The sequence below is a fragment of the Branchiostoma floridae genome, chromosome 10 (assembly GCF_000003815.2).
Source record: "Branchiostoma floridae strain S238N-H82 chromosome 10, Bfl_VNyyK, whole genome shotgun sequence".
NCBI classification, from domain to species: Eukaryota; Metazoa; Chordata; class Leptocardii; order Amphioxiformes; family Branchiostomatidae; genus Branchiostoma; species Branchiostoma floridae.
This window is the reverse complement of record NC_049988.1, coordinates 19277058-19295961: the sequence shown is the minus strand read 5'-3', so window position 1 is coordinate 19295961 and position 18904 is coordinate 19277058.

Here is an 18904-nt window from a genome sequence, read left to right as displayed (position 1 = left end):
AAGTGTGGGCATTCTACTCTCAAGTTTAACACTCAAGTTAACCTAAGGCCATGTTGATATGATTCTATGCATGACATCCTCCGAGAACTCCAAAACTGATGCGAGCGTGCAAAAGAAAAAGTTTGGCTAAATAGTTGCCTTCACTATGAAATCTATAGTGTTGAGGAAGGTTGAACAAAGTACAAAACATAGACTGTATGGTAGATTCTTCATTTTTGTTATTTCACATCTTTTTTGACTTTGAAATAGTCTTTTGGCATTCTTGAACATCAGTGTCTGTTTTCCAATATATGTTTTGCAATGCGTCGATGAAGGTTAGACATCCAGGTAATAAGATAATCCAAAAAAAACTGGATATGATGTTTGCTCATTTTGCTGCTGCTTTGTTTGATAAATAGTATGGTTAAATCTTCTCCTTTTTTTTTTAGTGTGTAAATGGACAAAATCGTAGCACACGAGGATGTCATCCGTATAACTTACTTAACCTGGCCTAAGAACGGCAGCGTCTTCCGTCACTACACAATTTGTCCTTAAGATTACGACTTGCTAAGAAAACATCCGTCCTGAGTGCAAGTGTTTGTCCTCGTGGGTCGGACATGTGGGTTTAACGCGGGCCTTTGTTTGATGTTGTTTGTTAACATTTGTCGTTCGTTCGTTCTTTGGAGAGTCACAAAGGAGAATTGTACGTACGGAAACTGTGCATAAAGAAGTGAGGAGACCCTGTGACTGTGTGGCTTGTGTGTTCTTTAACTGCTAAGGTTTTGACATTTGGCTTGGGTGTGTTAGACTTAATCACCAAGCAGAGGTTAGGCTTCTGGTTATTTTTGTGGTCATGTTTAGGCATTTTTATATTATTGGGTTTTGTCAGGTTTTCAAACTGGCTGGCAGACAAATAAGACAACCCGACAAAATAGCGCAATCAAAACACTTAAAAAAGACATCCATAACAACCCTGAGCCTAACCTCTGCTTAGAGAGTATGTTTGACTTGACTTGATGACTAGATACAGAAAAGGGTGCAAAAGTTTGCTTGGGGACCAAACTAAGAGGGACTAAATTACAGGGGAATGAGGAGAATGGTCTTCTATTTCATTTATTTCTTATCATCAGTTAAGCAGTTTATGCAGTATCTTCGTATATAGTTCTGTCATTTTACATCACACCTTTCTACTAGTTTTCGTAAATAAGCTATCCATCTTAACTGCCGTTTCTTCATTAATTAATTTCTCAATCACTCCCCCCTCCCCCTGTTGTAGCCCATCTTGGTTTGTCCCTCGGCTTGTTAGGACCTGCAATGTTATATATAGAGCTGTAAAATTAGCCAGTTATGCAGGGGCCTCAGGGGTGGGCTAAGGTGTACCCACTACCCGCCCACGTTATTTACTACCGTATTTACTTAATGGGGCACGGGGAAAGGGTTGTCTGCAACAGAGTCTGCTTCTGTGGCTGGGAAACTGGAAATTGTCCAAAAGTTGGTAGATGACTTGCAAGAAGAGATTCCTGGCGTAGTGAATCTCAAAGCAGATCCAAGGCAGTATACAATACCCAACCAGTATCCAAAAGGCCACCTGCGGTATTCTTCAAGCAGAGGTTGGGTCGCGGAGATATAGTCCGAGCTGGTAAAAAGCTGACCACTACTTTATCTCCGCGACCCAACCTCTGCTTGGAGAATACTCCGGTGGCACCTGTTGGATACTGGTTGACCATTCGGATACTGCGTTGCCACCGAAAGATCTGCTTGGGGACTAGGCCATAGAAGCACTAGCCACTTTAATTTTCACTGATAAAAGGACACGCAATGCAAACAAAATGGTAGCTGTGAAATGATAATATGGGAGAACTTTATTGCACAATTATAAATGCCAAGGAGGTTAAAAAAATATATAAATGCCAATTTCAACAATTTATAACATATTAAAATTGGCAAAATTGACTTCTACAAACGTGGCAATGTCTAATGATTCCAAGGTTTTCTTTTTGTCTCCAGCCAATAGAAAACCTGGCAATAAAATACAACAGCAGAGTTCGTGTCACACGGACCACGACGGCGCCAACGTGCAGTTGTACAGTGAGATACCTACTTTATACCGAAAAGTACACTCCAAGCAGAGGTTTGGCTCCGGCTGAACGGTTCTATTTTTGGCGTTTTTACGCGATTTTATCGGGCTTTCTATTTTGTACCGTTTTTTTAATGATTTTATGTCTCGTGCCCAGACTTCAAGCAGGGGTAGACATGTAAAGAAAACGTCACAAAATAGAAAGCCCAATAAAAACGCTTGAAAAAACGTAAAAACTAAAACAGAGCCGAACCTCTGCTTGGAGAGTAGGCATGTAGTTGGGAATAAAAGCCTAGGAGTGAACTGGCCGACCGGCTGGAAAATATCATATTAGACTGGAAAAGACTGACTGAAATCCCATGGTAACTTGTTTGTTCCTTTTTGGCCAAACTCTTGTCATTTTTTTCATCCAGCTGACACGTCTGCTCGGAGACTACCGAGAGGGTCTGCATGGGGGGTCCCAACAACGATTTACGCTGAATTCAGAGGAACTCCCTACGTATTACGCTAAATCAAGGGAGGCAAGTACGCTAAATTTGGTCGCCTCACTACGAATTACGAAAATAAGATGGTTTTCCCTACGAGTTACGGGAAATAAAAAAAGGCTGCCTACGCCTTTAAATACGGAAAAGAGCATGCAGACCCTCTACCGAATGTGTGAGTGGGACGAAACCTTTAGTCCTTCTGTGTAAACTGTTTTGACTCAATCTCAGCCCGGCTAATCGCGGAGGACAAGTAGGGGCAGGTTACGGGTCGGGGCCGGGAATGTTTGCCGCTCTCACGCCCCCGCACTGGCCCAAGGGCACCACGGCACAACGTGGGGCATTCTAAGGACGGACGGCAGGGTAGCCTGTTTAGCAGGCTTCTTGGGCTAACGCATGGCACCCAGGGCCGAGAAGTGTGTTAGCCTCAATAGCAGGCTTCTTGGGGCCACACCGTCGGACACCCAGTGACACCACGGCACAGCGTCGGGGGCGTTCTCCGGGACCGAAAGGCCTGTTAGCCTGCTTAGCAGACTTCTTGGGCTACCACACGGCGTCCAACGGACTACGACACAAGATCACACAACGTCGAAATAGTTCTCCGGACCCAAATGCATCTTAGCCCATCTTGGACTCCAAGGTAAAGTGGATATTGTCTTGGACCAAGGAGGTCGGGCTCGGCTTCGGGAAAGATGGAGCTCTCTGTCACCGGGGTCATCTTTCGCACCTGGCGTTCTGCACTTGTTTTGCTTCCCTTTCTCAATCCCTCTGTCACCTTCGTTAACGTCGTGCGTTCACCAAGAGGGCTGGTTCACGAGTCTTGCGGTTGCCTCTACATTCTTGCCGTGCCACAAAGGCCGTTGATTCCGACTTGTCTCTCTCCCTTTGTTTCATGTTTTACCTTATTTTGTTTCTCTCGTGTTTTGCCTTAATTTCTTCTTCATTCTTTCTCTCTACCCCCTCGCTCTTTGTTTCCTCATCTTTGTGTATTTTGTTGTCTTTTGTAACATATTTTTTGTTCCCGAAAGCTGACCGGTCGGGCCCCGGTTTGATCATCATTTATCCCTTTATGTCCTTTCTTCCTCGCTTCTTTCTTCCGTCCATCTTTAGCACAGGTTACCGTGCCACCGGAAATAACTTATCTCCACTCTTGCTGGCAGCTTCTCAAAGCAAGCATTGATTGTTTGCTTCCGACCTTGGCTGGTTATGGAACAGGTCCGTACTCGAGACTAATTTATCCTTTCTTACTTTCTTTCATGCTATTTCTTAACTTCTTAATTTCCTTCTTTTATGCTTAGCCGTTGCCTCTCTTTCTTTCTTTCATTCATTCATTCTTTCTTCCAGGCTTCACCTTAATTTCTCTCGTGTTTTGCCTGAATTTCTCCATTTCTTCTTCTTTCTTTCTCTCACTCTTTCTGTCCTCCTTTATCCCGTCCTTTCTTCCTCGCCTCATTTATTCCACCCATTTTTAACCACAGGAAATAACTTATCTCCATTCGTGCTGGCCATGGCAGCTTTTCTAAACAAGCATTTATTGTTTGTTTCCGCCCTTGGCTGGTTATGGAACAGGTCCGTACCCGAGACTAATTCATCCTTTCTTATTTTCTTTCATGCTCTTTCTTGATTTCTTTCTTTCCTTCTTTTATGCTTAGCCTTTCCCTTTTATTCATTCATTCTTTTTCCATGCTTCATCCTAATTTCTCTCGTGTTTTGCCGGAATTTCTCCATTTCTTCTTCTTTCTTTCTCTCACTCTTTCTTTCCTCCTTTATACCGTCCTTTCTTTCTCACTTCTTTATTCCATCCATCTTTAGCACAGCTTACACTGTGGCACCGGAAATAACTTATCTCCACTCTTGCTGGCAGCTTCTCAAAGCAATCATTGATTGTTTGCTCCCAACCTTGGCCGGTTATTGAACAGGTCCGTACCCGAGACTAATTCATCACGAGAGCTGTAAACATCAAAGCCCGCCGCCAGACTGACTGCGTTCCGTTCACAAGTGCTGAAGGCCAGTTGGAATCAACAACCTCTGTGGCACGGCAAGAATGTACAAATGTATGCAGAGGTGACCGCAAGAATCGCTAGTCTCACGATGCAGCCCTCTTGGTGAAAGTAAGACGGAAACGAAGGTGGCAGAGGAAGGAAGAGAGAGAGAATAAAGGAGAGAGAAAAGTGCTGAATCAACAACTTTTGTGGCACGGCAAGAATGTACAAATGTATGCAGAGGTGACCGCAAGAATCGCTAGCGCTAGTCTCGCAATACAGCCGTTTGGGTGCACGAAGGCCCCCTGGTGTTTGGGTGAACGTAAGACGGAAACGAAGGTTACAGAGTGAGTGAGTGAAGGAGATGGCTAGGGAGAGAAACAAGTCCTGAAGGCCAGTTGGAATCAACAACCTTTGTGGCACGGCAAGAATGCAAGACTAACCACAAAAGTCGCTAGTCTCTGAATGTAGCCGTTTGGGATACAGGAAAGACGAACGCGGTCAGAATGAGGGAGAGAGGGAGGAAGGGAGGGAGGGAGGGAGGGAGGGTAGGGAGGGAGGGATGGTAGGGAGGGAGGGAGGGAGAGAGGGAGAGAAGTACTGAAGGCTATAGCTAGTTGGTATCAACAACCTTTGTGGCACGGACAGAATGTAGAACCACAAGAAAGAAAGAAATTAAGGCAAAGTATGAAAGAAATAAAGGTAGAGAAAAAGAAAATAGAAGAAGAAAATAAAAGAAACAAAGCCAACCTTGAAGGAAAGAAAGAAAACGAAATGAATAAAGCATGAGGAGTAAATGTTGTTGTTGTTTTTTTGTTGTTTTTTTTCAAGAAATAAATTCCATTTGTGTCATTCTACAGGAATGTTTGTGTCAATAACTTACGATGTTACAGTTGGAAGAAATTATTTTGACATTATCGCTATCAAAATGAGAAAGTAAAGGGTTTTTACAAAAAGCATATCTGTTCCCCTGTACGTACATGTGTAGGAATGCTTGTGCCTCACAGTTACAAATTTATGGAATCATTTTCGGTGACAGCAGCTACAGTACCGATATCAAATGAGAAAGTAACATGTTTCTACGAAAAGAAAATCTTCTCTCATGTATAGGAATGCCTGGGCCTCACAGTTACAGATTGAAGGAATCATTTTGGTGACAGCAGCTAAATTACCGTTCGTAAAGCTAAAGGGGTTTTACGAAATGCCAATCTTTTCCCCTGTATAGGAATTCTTGGGCCTTACAGTTAGAAGGAATAGTTCGGTGACAGCCGCTAAACTACCGATATCAAATGAGAAAGTGATGGGCTTCTACGAAACTAAATCTTTTTCCCTGCCTAGGGATGCCTTGGCCAAACAGTTGGAGTTGCTGAGCTGGAAGGAATCATTTTCGCTGACAGCAGCTAGATTACCGTTAGTGAAGGGGCTCTACGAAATGCTAATCTTTTCCCCTGGCCCTGTAATGTGTATAGGAATTCTTGGGCCTCCCGGTTAGAAGAAATCATTTTCGGTGACAGCAGCAAGAGTATACGTACCACGTAATGAAAAAGTAAGGGGGCCATACGAGAAGCAAACCTTTTGAATAGGAATGCCTGGGCCTCATACTTACAGTCCGAAGGAATCATTTTCGGTGACAGCAGCAAGAGTATACGTACCACGTAATGAAAAAGTAAGGGGGCCATACGAGAAGCAAACCTTTTGAATAGGAATGCCTGGGCCTCATACTTACAGTCCGAAGGAATCATTTTCGTTGACAGCAGCCACCATTAATATTAAACGGTTTGACGTGCGCGCTGCCTCCGATGTATAACAGCAGCGTTAATAATGAACGTTTTGACGCAGCCTCCTATGTAGATAAGTATCTAATACCAGCTCAAAAAAGAACAAGAAACAGCCATGACTTCAAGTACCAGAGTTACCAAGCTAGGATTGATGTGTTCAAAAATTCGTATTTTCCCAGAACTATCGTAGAGTGGAACTTGTTATCACCAAGCACAGTAGGGGCCTCTTCTCTGGATAGTTTTAAAGAACGCTTGCAGATAGATGTGCAGAAGTTAGGTGTGACGGATCGTTCAGTGTAATATAACCAGCTGCTGCCGCACCGCGTGCCTGCGAAGCTGGTGTGTTACACCGAAGGGCGGTTATAACGGCTATATAGATACAGATACAGATATGTGTAACACAATAATAACGCACAGCGTAGCGGAGACGTCTCCACCGAGCCGTTACATGAACCACCTGTTCTCTAGCGGAATTGGAGCCGTGCAATTATACCCAGCACAGTGGAGGGTAAGGTATAGGTAATAAAATGATAATGCTAGATCTAGGTTCTACATTTGTGCACTGAAAAAAAAAGAAGTGTTGGATATCATGCAGCTCATCTGCGTTGGTAATAATCGGCCATATGCATTAGGCCATGTTGATTTGATGATATGGATGACATCCTCTGGGAACTCCAAAACTGATGCGAGCGAGCGAATAAAAAAAAAGTTTGGCCAAAAAAAAAGTTGCCTTCAGTATGAAATCAAAGTGGCCAGGAAGGTTGAACATAGGACTAAACACACATAGTATGGTATACCAACAGTTAGGTGTAGGGACCAGTACATCATACGGGTGCAAAACATTTTTTTTCTTCTTGGACCAATCCCAAAAAAACAGACCTGAAAAAAAAATCAGAGGAACAGGTTTTGCCAATTACGAAATGGACACACTATGTCATCAGGCATTTTGGGTCTTACTGGGGGCCAAGAAGACAACAAGAGCGAAGTCAAGTAGAGTTTATAGTCAATTGTACCAAATTTCTACAGTCAAAGGTACAGAGACAGTTAACCTTTATTACATGGAGATAGGATTTTAAAATGCCAGTGGGAGTCCGATAATCAACCGAACAGATTCCTTTGTAGCAAAATTGACCAATTACCATTGTTTTCAGTATTGCCAGTTCTCAAGTTTCCACAGACAATAAGGTCCAGGTTCAGGTCCGGACCTGAAAATGATCCTCTGGACCTGAACATGACACTTACCTGCATTTTATGTACTGGTACCTACCCCTACCAACAATAGATTTTTTTTTTTGTCCTTTCACATCTTATTCTTTGACTTATTTTGGCATTCTATGGCATTAGTTATCTGTTTTCTGATACTTTTTATTCAATCTATGGAATATTTTTGCTCATTTTACAGCTGTTTTGCACAATTTATTGTGTGGTCGAAAACTTTTTTTTTTTGAAACAGCCGAAAATTGGTGCGAGCGCGGATGTCATCCATATAATCAAATCAACATGGCCTTATACCCCTGTCACATTATCCACGATTTTCGGGCGTATCGATGGAAGGTCGGCCATATTTAAGATCGACAGAGGTTTGCGCGTATTGTTCACCTGAAAACCGCCCCTTCCCGATATAAGCCATACTTTGTACCTTGTAAAATTGTTGTGCAATAAAGTTATTATTATAAGCGAGGCTCGAGCGATTGCCGCAGAATCGTCGTCCGATCGATTTTCGCCAAATGTGACAGGGATTTAGGGCACTCCATCAGTTAACAGAGACGGTGGGCGTTATAAACTTCCTTGCACATTTGACCAATTGCTGACGACACGTACCCACAAGATCACGTGTTAATGAGATCACGTGTCTGTAACTCTCGAGAGATTATCTTCTGAAGTGAATGGCCATCAGTATTGATCCTAAAGAAGGCGAGAGTGCTCGTCGAAAATTTTACGTTGGAAGAAAGTTTAGCATTGTACGAGGTGTTGGATATATTCAACAGACTTTGACTTAATTCGAGCATTTTAACAGGGACAACAGAATCACAAAACCTTGACTGTTCTTTCCGTGCACCCCCTGTCCCTGACCCCTGCTACCATCCATTTACCGTAGGATCTGCTTGGAGATTACATCTTGTATAGGGTATGACATTGCGTATCCATATCCAACTTCTGTCCAGGTTTTACACTTGTGCACTCAAAAATGAAGTGATTTTTACCTTTGCCAGAATGGCTAAGGTTATGTTTTTGGGCGTGTTTGTGTGTCTGTGTGTGTGTGTGTCAACAGCATAACTCGAGAAGCCTTGGATGGATCCTGTTGATATTTGGTAGGTGGGTAGGGGTCAGGAAAACAAAGGTCAAGTTCGATAATGGGCCCCCTAGCGGCTTGCTAAGGTACTGCAGCGGATACTCAATTTTTTATATCTCGTGTTCTGGACATAATGAGGTCATGATTCTTTAAGGGTTGATAGCCCTCGGGGTAGAGATTAAGTGCTGTGAGTTTGGGCCCCCTAGCGGCTTTTTTGGAACTGCAGGCGCCGGTTTCCTTTCAAACTTTGTACGGGAATAACTCTACAACGTGTTGACAGATCTTCATGATTTTTGGTATGTAGATAGAATGAGTGTTGACTTACATAATGAGATACTAATTATGCACATCAACAGCTAATTTGCATAATTAATAAGGAAAGTTTATAAAACCACTGCAATCTATGATAGGACTTTCAAACTTGTCACATATGTAGCTGGGAAAGAGAGAAATGTCAGTAGATATCAATTATGCAAATTATGACCTCATTTGCATAATTAATGAGAAAATATGAACATGTTGACGGATCATCATGTTTTTGGTATGTAGGTAGCGTAAGTGAAGACCTACACAATGAGATACCAATTATGCAAATCAATAGCTAATTTGCATAATTAATGAGGACGTTTTATAAATCCACTACATTCCATGATAGGACTTTTAAAGTTGTCACATATGTAGCTGAGAAAGAGAGAAACGTCAATACATATTTATCATGCAAATGACGATCTCATTTGCATAATTAATGAGAAAATATGAACGTGTTGATGGATCGTCATGATTTTTGGCATGTTAATAGCCTAAGTGAAGACTTATATAATGTAATACTCATTATGCAAGTTGACAGTTAATTTGCATAATTGATTAGGAAAAGTTCACAAATCCACTGCATTCATTATAGTACTTTCAAAGTTGTCACAGGTAACTGAGAAAGAGGGAAGAGAGTAAGAGGTGAATTTAAAGACTTTGAAAGAGAATAAGTCAAGAATGGATCAAAGGATCACCATGATTTTTGGTATGCTGATAGCTTACGTAATGTTTGATACAATTTGATATCAATTGATTGTAACTTGGGATCTAATTTGCATAATCAATGCCGAAATTTTATAAACCAACTCCAAGCATATAATTATAAAGATAATGAAATGAGTAAGGCATTTGTCTACAGACATCATTCTTCATAACAAACCTGGTTTATTTGGCAAAGGTATGTTTTATTTATTAATCTTGTAGGGTCTTCTCTTCAGTTTTTTAGAAACTGATTTCCACGAGAGCCCTTCAACCTAACAATAATCACATAAACATTAAACGTAAATACTCGAACAGTGATGAAGACTTTGACTTCATTCGAATTGCAACGGGGACAAAATAATCGCAAAACATTGACTGTTCTTTCCGCGTGTACCCACCCTGTCCCTGACCCCTGCTACCATCTGTCTCACATACGCGCGAGCATTTAGCGCGTAAGAAATGAGAAAGTCTGTGAGATGGAGCTCCTGGGACTTCAAAATAAACGAGCGGGAAAATAAAGCTGTCATCGGAGGGCTGCGAACAGTAGAAGCGAATTGATCGCACAACGGCTTATCGCACACTTCTGTTAATTGCACGAATCCCCAAATTCCATAATGGTGCGGTACAGCTGGATAACTTCGCTTTGCTGCACCACCCGGATAATTGCACGAAAAATGCTGGCAAATGAGATGTGCAATCAAACGGCTTCAACTATACGATATATTCAACAGAATCACAAAACCTTGACTGTTCTTTTCGCGCGTAACACCCTGTCCCTGACCCCTGCTACCATCTGTCTCACATACGCGCGAGCAATTAGCGCGTAAGAAATGAGAAAGTCTGTGAGATGGACCTCATGGGACCTTCACATAAACGAGCGAGAAAATAAAGCTGTCAGCGTCAGGATTCGAAGAGTAGAAGCGAATTGATTGCACAACGGTTTATCGCATACTTCTGTTAATTGCACGAAATCCCCAAATTCCGTGATGGTGCGGTACAGCTGGATAACTTCGCTTTGCTGCACTACCCGGATAATTGCACGACACATGAGATGAGCAATTAAACGGCTTCTACTGTACAACATATTCAACAAAATCACAAAACCTTGACTGTTCTTTTGACGTGTAACACCCTGTCCCTGACCCCTGCTAGCATCTGTCTCACATACGCACGAGCAATTAGCGCGTAAGAAATGAGAAAGTCTGTGAGATGGAGCTCCTGGGACTTCACATAAACGAGCGAGAGAATAAAGCTGTCAACGTCAGGCTGTGAACGGCTGCTTTATTATCGGGAGTTTTACATCGACCGGCAGTTAAGATTGGCAAGGCCATACCGGTTTACTTTGTTGGTTCACGGAGTTTTAAGCCAAAATATATAAGGGGAGGTAAAGATGAAAACATAGTGCTGGGAGGAAAAGTTATTTGTGAAAACATTCACCCTCCTTAAATTCAACTTTTTTTTAACTCAATTGTTTATTGGTTATTTTATAGAGTATAAGAAGTCCAGAAATAGCAGCCGAGGCTGAATTGTTTCACGGACTTTACAAACAAGTTCAAAGCATAATATTTCACAATACGTTAAAACATGACAACTATCGCGATTAAAATGCTACAGATTGACAAGAAAACGTTTAAATCTAAGATATGATATGATATGATATGATATGATATGATATGATATGATATGATATGATATGATACGATATGATATGATATGATATGATATGATATATGATATGATATGATATGATATGATTTATTCGGCTGGATATGATATGATATGATATGATTTATTCGACTAGACATGATATGATATGATATGATATAATATGATTATCGAAATCTACAACCCATAAATTGTAGAAAAGGTTGGGCTTTTCGTCTCCCTCTGCTTCCAAAAAAGAAGTCAAACCCAACCTGTGTTTAGAAATAGCCAACACTAGTATTAGAGTAGAATATTGTTTATAACTGTTCATTGTCACTTGTATATTACTTACAATTAGCCCTCGGGCATGAACTTATTATTCCCCTCAGATTCAGTTTTCCTGTTGGTTTCCCAATTCAGCATCGTTATTTTTTCTTTACGAGAACCAACAATTTGACTAAATATGGCCCTGAGCTAAGATTGTTGATCTCCGCCCTGAAACAAGAGGTTGGAAAGGGTATAGGTTAGATGGGAGATAGCGGAGGGCGCCGCCAAATTGCATTTTTATTAGATTGTCTCTGAGCGCTGGTGGTGATTTGTAAGTCCTACATTGGCCACGAGACGGCGATCGCACTGCAATCTCACTGCGACCTGTATTGGGTTTGCGACCTCGATTTCATAATTTGAATATCATGCGAGCTGACCACTACTATATGTATATATATATCCGCGACCCAACCTCTGCTTGGAGAATAGCAAAAGTACGTAGGTGTTCCCAGCTATGTTATTTACTACCTCGATTTCAGGATTTGAATATCATGCACTCGCTATTATCTTTTTCTACCATGTAACGTTATTTCACCTTCATCTGTAGGGTAACCTTTCTTCATTGTGTTTACCAACACGGGATCAACTTGTATTGTAGTATGTTCAAAATGTTGTAGTCAACAACTACCGTCCGTCGACTTCATATCCCTATACCCATTTTTAAAAGCAACGGATATAGGTTACCCCACTGATAAAGGTGAACTAGCGTTATGTGTAAAATATGTACAACGTTTTAGACTTAGTAAATGATTTAAGCTGTACCTCTGTTATATATTTTTCTGACCTACTGATGCTCTTTCTTCCCACATGACCTCAATGAAAAGCGGTCCGCGGGCCGACTTGAGCTTTCATGAATAAACAAAGGTTCAAACAAATAAAATGTAAAAGTGTGACTGAGAAGACAACAGAACGTGTAAAGAAAGCGTAAACATGTTTTTTTTTTCGTTTTTAACTCATGAAATTTCGTTGACCGCGCTCTGTCCATTATTAGGTCCCGGCGCGATCGTAGCCAGGTCGCAGCCAGTGGAAATGTGGGGATAAAAAAGGGCACCCATTCTAGTAATGGTACTTTTACGGCGGACCGGGGTATAGCCGAACCTGTCAGATGGAATTCGAAAGATTTTCCACGGATTTTCACGAAATCATGGAATAGTAGCAAATGGAGGAAGCAAGCTTTAGCGTTATGTGTCAAAAAGTTAAAACCATGATAGAAAAGATTTGGTTTGTCGATATCATATCATCTACATCTTCTGTTTCTCCCGGAGTATAACTCCAAATTTGCACATTTATGCATTTGAGGCGAAATGGTCGCTTATTCCCTCTTATAACGCTACATACACTATTTATTCTGTTCGCCCATTGGTCCGATAGGGATGACGTCACTTCCGGTTACCAGGTATATATAGAGGTGCACACCTGAGCACAACGTGCATGCTGCCAGATTCCCCGACCACGTCTGGGTCCACACTCCACCGGCACCGCCGAAGCAAACATGTCCAAGCTGAAGATGCCGACAGGAGGTTTGCGTTAGTTCCAGCGCCCAGAGACGGTCGGTCTGGGACGCCGAAGGGACCTCGAGGGTTTAGCGGTATCGCCGGGTCGGTGTACGGGGGACGTTGCTTGGTCCCCCGGAAGGTTTGACGAGATATTCCGTGTTCTCTCGTGTTTCAATTACCGTGTGTGCTTTCAGGAGTGCAGAGCTACATGTACCGTCCTTGTTCTTGCTGTGCTGGATGCCTGGAATTTCTAAGGGCCGGCTGTTTGTTCTAACATTTGCATTTCTATCGCGTTTCATATGTATGAGCTCTTAGCGGCTCGAGGATGGCCGCCTTACACCATTTTTTCGTTTTACAGCTTCAATCCTTTTTTCTAGGCCGGGTCGAGTTTAGGACGTTTTTAATTCACGCTGGCGTTCTGTTCTGCGTGGAGCTGAGTGATTCTTGTGTGGTTTCGTGACTTTGTGTATGTTTTTAGCAGCGTTCGACAGCCACATCCAAGCAGATAGTTGGTGCCCACGTGGCAAGCCGGTGGTTCTCTGAAATTCCTTTGTCGCCATGTTTTTCGCATCCTTTCTCTCCTCTGCAAAGGAAACCTGTGTGTGCTGGCTTTTAATGCTGAGGTGTGGAGCAGAACGAGAGTTTCCAGATTTTATGTCATTTTCTGTTTTTCGTGAATTTTTTTCAGGCAGGAACAGAGAAAGACGATGGCTTGGTCCAGGAGGCTGTGTTGGGGTTTTCTGGTACCATCTGTTTTAGTTTGCATGTGTATGAGTGCGTACCTGTAAGGCGTGGTGTTTGAGTTGTGGACACGCGTGGCCCAGATAACCTCCCGTAACGCGGCTCGCTCGCATGTGGAGGCTGGGCGGTGTGAAGATGCGTATATCTGTAGACTTGTCTGTCTGGGACCGGACCTGTTGCCGGGCGCCCGTCCCTTCCCATTGTCTCATGGTTCACGTGTTGTTCATGCAGGTTTGACGCTCTCCCCCTCCAACAACAGGGACGCGCGGGAAACATCACCACCCAGCGCCGGCACAAGCCACCATCAACCTCGCCAGATGTGCGGCCCGATAGGACCCGTTGGTGGCCTGCACAAGCTTTAGCAGCAGAGAGGGCTCAAGACGCGCCAGGAAACCTGTTAGCCGAACAGTTAGGCTGTGATGTTTTATGTTGTGAACCATGTTCTTTGTGCTGAATATAGTGCTACAAGGGACAGCGGTCAGAGGATCAGGGTCGACTGGCGCTCCGGTCCCCGACACCGCCCAGCCCCTGCCGGTCAGCTAACCCCGCCGACAACTCAAGGAACTGTAAGTCATTTTCCCCCTACTTTTCGTGATAGATTTTGACATGTCGTTTTCCAGTGCGATGGGGTGCCGCGGGATGCTGGATGGTTAGGAACTAATCGAGTAACCCTGTTTTGAGATTGGTCTGACCAAGAACGTCTTTGGTCTGACGCCGTTTTTAGCACGGCAAGATATCATTCAGTGCGATGGGGTTCCGCGGTAAGCTGAATGACCCAAAAAAGAAAAAAAAAAATGTGCAGTTTTTCTTCAGCTCGGTGTGACGTTTCCAGTGCGAAGGGTTTCCGCGGAAGGCTGGACGATCCGAGAAATTGTGTTCTTTTTTTTTTTTTCCTTTTCGTGATTTGTTGTGATATCATCCAGTGCGAAGGGGTTCCGCGGAAAGCTGGATTCTTGGAAAACCCTAAAAGTTGTGTACGCTCTTGTTTGACATTTGGCGATTTTATCCAGCGCGACGGGGTTCCGCGGAAGGCTGGATAACATGCTATGCGGGAGTGTGTAAGGACTTGGTCCGGACTGAGGCTTGGTTATAGTGTTTGTGGGACACGGGCATAAGGAATGGAGTGAGCAATATGTTTTGCGTTTTTTGAAATTGTGCGCATAGGATCTTGTTGTTTTTCGGAACATTGCGGATTTTGCCAGATGCACTAGAGAGCTCCCTTTATGGGACATCAGAAAGGCGTGGTTCCCATAGTCGTCGAGAAGATAGGATAGCATTCGAAGAATTTTCATTCCTTCCTGTTTTCGCTCAACTTTTGTACGTGGAGAAATTTAGATCGGTATTCTCGGCGTTGATTTTCCCTCAGTTTTCGAAGCGCGCGCTGCGGCCGATTAGAGTGGGTAAGCGTTGTTTTGACGAAGTTCAGAGAAGAACATGATGAAGTGTGGGGGACAAGTCGAGAGATATAAGAAAGGGATTGGATGGGTAAGGGGAGAGGAAAGGTGAGAGAGTGATGATAAGGACGGGAAGACGGGATGAAGATAGGGAGTGTTTTTTAACAGTATTCAGGAAGAGGAAAGGAGCGAATAGATACCTCTGGAAAGTATCATAGTAGGGAGGCGACGAAGTGAAAGCATTTGAATGCCGGAAATAGGTAGGAGCATAACAGCCAAAGAGGGCTGGGGCAAAGACGGCAGTTTTCCGCATCACTTCATACCGGAGGATCAATGGCGAACAGGACAAATAGGATACTATTTATTCTGTTCGCCCATTGGTCCGATAGGGATGACGTCACTTCCGGTTACCAGGTATATATAGAGGTGCACACCTGAGCACAACGTGCATGCTGCCAGATCCTCCGTCCTCGTCTGGGGCCTAAAGCGAACCCGCCCACCCAACCCTCGACATGTTCTCGCTTCGGGCGGTGCTGGGCGCCCGCTATACGGCGGGCGCATTAGCTCACAGACAACTTTAGGCTTCAGACGGCAGTTTTCCGCATCACTTCATACCGGAGGATCAATGGCGAACAGGACAAATAGGATACTATCTGCACTCCTTTCATCATTTCCTTGCCTTTTGAAAGTAGCGATCTTGCCTAATAAATCTAATATTACAGTTGTTACAGTTTAGTATCATCATAATCATCACAGTAGCAGTAGTAGTGTTAAAATCATTATCCCCATTATTATCATATAATCATCATTACTGTGTTATCATTAACGTTACCACCGTTATCACTTTCATCTCTATCTTTATTACTGTGGTTATCATCATCATTATCGATATTTTATCGGGTATCGTCGTTATACGACTTTCATGGCTGTTGACTGTATTAAGAACGCTCCCCATGGATCTAACATTAAGAACATTTCCGGTAAATCTTAGACAGTTTCCGGTAACTCTAATACGTCTCCTCCCCCTACTCTCCAAGCAGATGTTCGGCTCCGCCTGTTTTGACGTTTTTATGCGTTTCTGTCCGGCTTTCTATCTTGTACCGCTTTCTTCATTCGGCCAAACCTCTGCCGGTCATGGAGACTAGGGAACTAAGTAGAAGGCCCGACAAAAACGCTACTTAAAGACGTCAAAAACAGGCAGAGTTGAACCTCTGCTTGGAGAGTACATGTACTGGCTGGTACCCTCCCCTTTGCGGCCCCTTCCCGCGCAAGTCGCCCGTGCTGTACAGGAATGCCGGGAATGCAAACCGGAGATGCAGAGAGCAGACGGAGCAATTTACCGGCCGGTTTGTCATCTTAGCAATTAAGGCTAACGCAATTCCTGGGTTATCTCCAAGCAGATTCTACGGTGGCATAAGATCAAATCTGGCCAAGGTGTATAGCCGGCCAAAGGGAGTCAGACGGGCACAGGAGCATACACACTCACCTCTCTGCCAGCTTTTGATAGTATCTTATGCTTCCGTAGGATCTGCTTGGAGATTAATTCCTGGGTTCGTATCTTCTGTATCACAAAGAAGCGAGAAAAAAATCGAATTCACTTATTAGTATAGTAGTAGAGTATGATCCATCTGTTGGTTGACATTGTAAATGTTTCATATTTCTGTCAACTATATTCTGTTGCGACCTGTACTTAACCAAGTATGTATATAGTAGTATGTACAATAAAGGTCTTCATTCATTCATTAAGGATAGGCACTGATCTTCTAACCGTGGACGGGAAATTATCAACTGTTTGGCAAAATCCTTTGGTGGACTTCCTTGGTGATTTGTTAGTAATAACGTTAAAAAAATATTGATGTTTGTGGTCTGAGCAATTCGTATCAAGGGTAGGCGACATTCGATGGGAAAAATCCCAAGTGTAGTGTGAAATTAATATTGATTCGTTAGATGTTTGGAGATTGGGTTTATTACTTTAAGCATAACTGTATACGTAAAAGAAATATGCGCTTTGGGAAAAAGTAACAAAAACTTGATTGACTTTGGACGTGATATTATGAAGCTTGTGTAGTCTAAGCAATTAAGCTAACGCAATTTCTGCGCTTTTAACTAACGATTGCGAAATTCCCAAGTGCCATGTGAAAGTGGGTCTTAAACGAACGTAAAGGGGGTATCTCACCGGACTGTGGCATGTCGGCGGTGCGTCGCTGTGTTCTAAATTAAGTTTGTTTGTTTGTTTGTTTGTTTGTTAGTTTGAACTTTTGTTTCTTCATGAAAGCTCAAATCACCTTGACTTTATAATGGGAACATCATACAAAATGTATAAGCGTAACTAAAAAGACAGCAAAACACACAAAGCGCAAAAACATATATTTTTTTCTGTATGAAAGTCGTTCAGCGCTGTGTCAAATCGCTCTGACGCGCGTTTGGGGAAACTTGATTGACTAGCTTGGAATGTAAAATCAAGTTTGTAGTCCAAGCAATTTGGCTGGCGCAATTTGCCTCCGGTTATATTTAGCTTAGGTGACCTTTGAATGTGAAATTCCCAAGTGTATGGTGAAAATGATTCCTGTTCGTTAGGTGCCTGGAGGTTCGGGTTATGAGTTTATGGTTCAAGTAAAATACGTGCACTTTGGGAAAAATGGGTGATTTCGGATGTAACTTTACAACGTTTATAGACCACGCAATTTGGTTATCTTCGGTTGTTGTCAGACAAGGTGCCTTTCGGGAAACTTACCACAGTCGGATGAAAGAAAATACCTATAACAGGATGGTTTGTTAATTGCTTGGAGCTTGGATTAAGTTCGTCGATCAAGCTGAAAATGTGCACTTGGGGAATATATTGATTGACTTGAGACGTGATGCTTCAAGGTTTGTGTCCAAGCAATTAAGCTAACGCAATTTGTATTCGGTTCTTTTTAAAAATGACTTCCCACAGGAAAATTCCCAAGTGCCCAGTGAAAATGATTTTTTTTCGTTAACACGCTAATGTTAAGTTCTTGGCGCCAGGGTTTATAACTTGATGGTAGTTATTAAAATGTGCGCTTTAAAAAACAAATATGAGCATTCGAGAGTAATGCTGTAACGTTATTTTGACGGAATATAAAATTATTATCGTTTTGTTTCAGAAATGCAGAAGTTGCTGATATTACCACGTGACCCCTCTGACCTTAATTATGACCTCTGTACCGAGCATCAATCATGGTCGAACGTGTTCCAACGAACGTGTTTCTGAATCATTTCCGCTGACCAATCAGGAGGCTGCCCATTACTCACCCGTGACATCCTATCAGGTGTCGATCGGCTGTGAGGTCATGTCGGGGCATCGCACTGGGACCCGTGCGGAATTGTGCGTGGTTATGAAGCTGACTCAGTGTGTTGTTTTCTCTTTTTTTTTTCGCACCAGATATGATGAAACAGAGACAAGGACAACGTGGCAATGGTTTCATATCATAGAATGTACATTAGCAGCGCCACTTTACACAAGTGAAATACTGTAAATGCATTTAAGTTCGCGGGGATTTAATTTCGCGGTAGCGGGGAAAAGGACTTTTCGTGGTGGTTTTAATTTCGCGGTAACACCATAGACTGCAGTCTAATACCATACTAGAAAAATGTTCGCGGTGGTTTTAAGTTCGCGGTGACCGCGAACATTAATCCACCGCGAACATTTCTGCATTTACAGTATCTTATCAGTGACTCT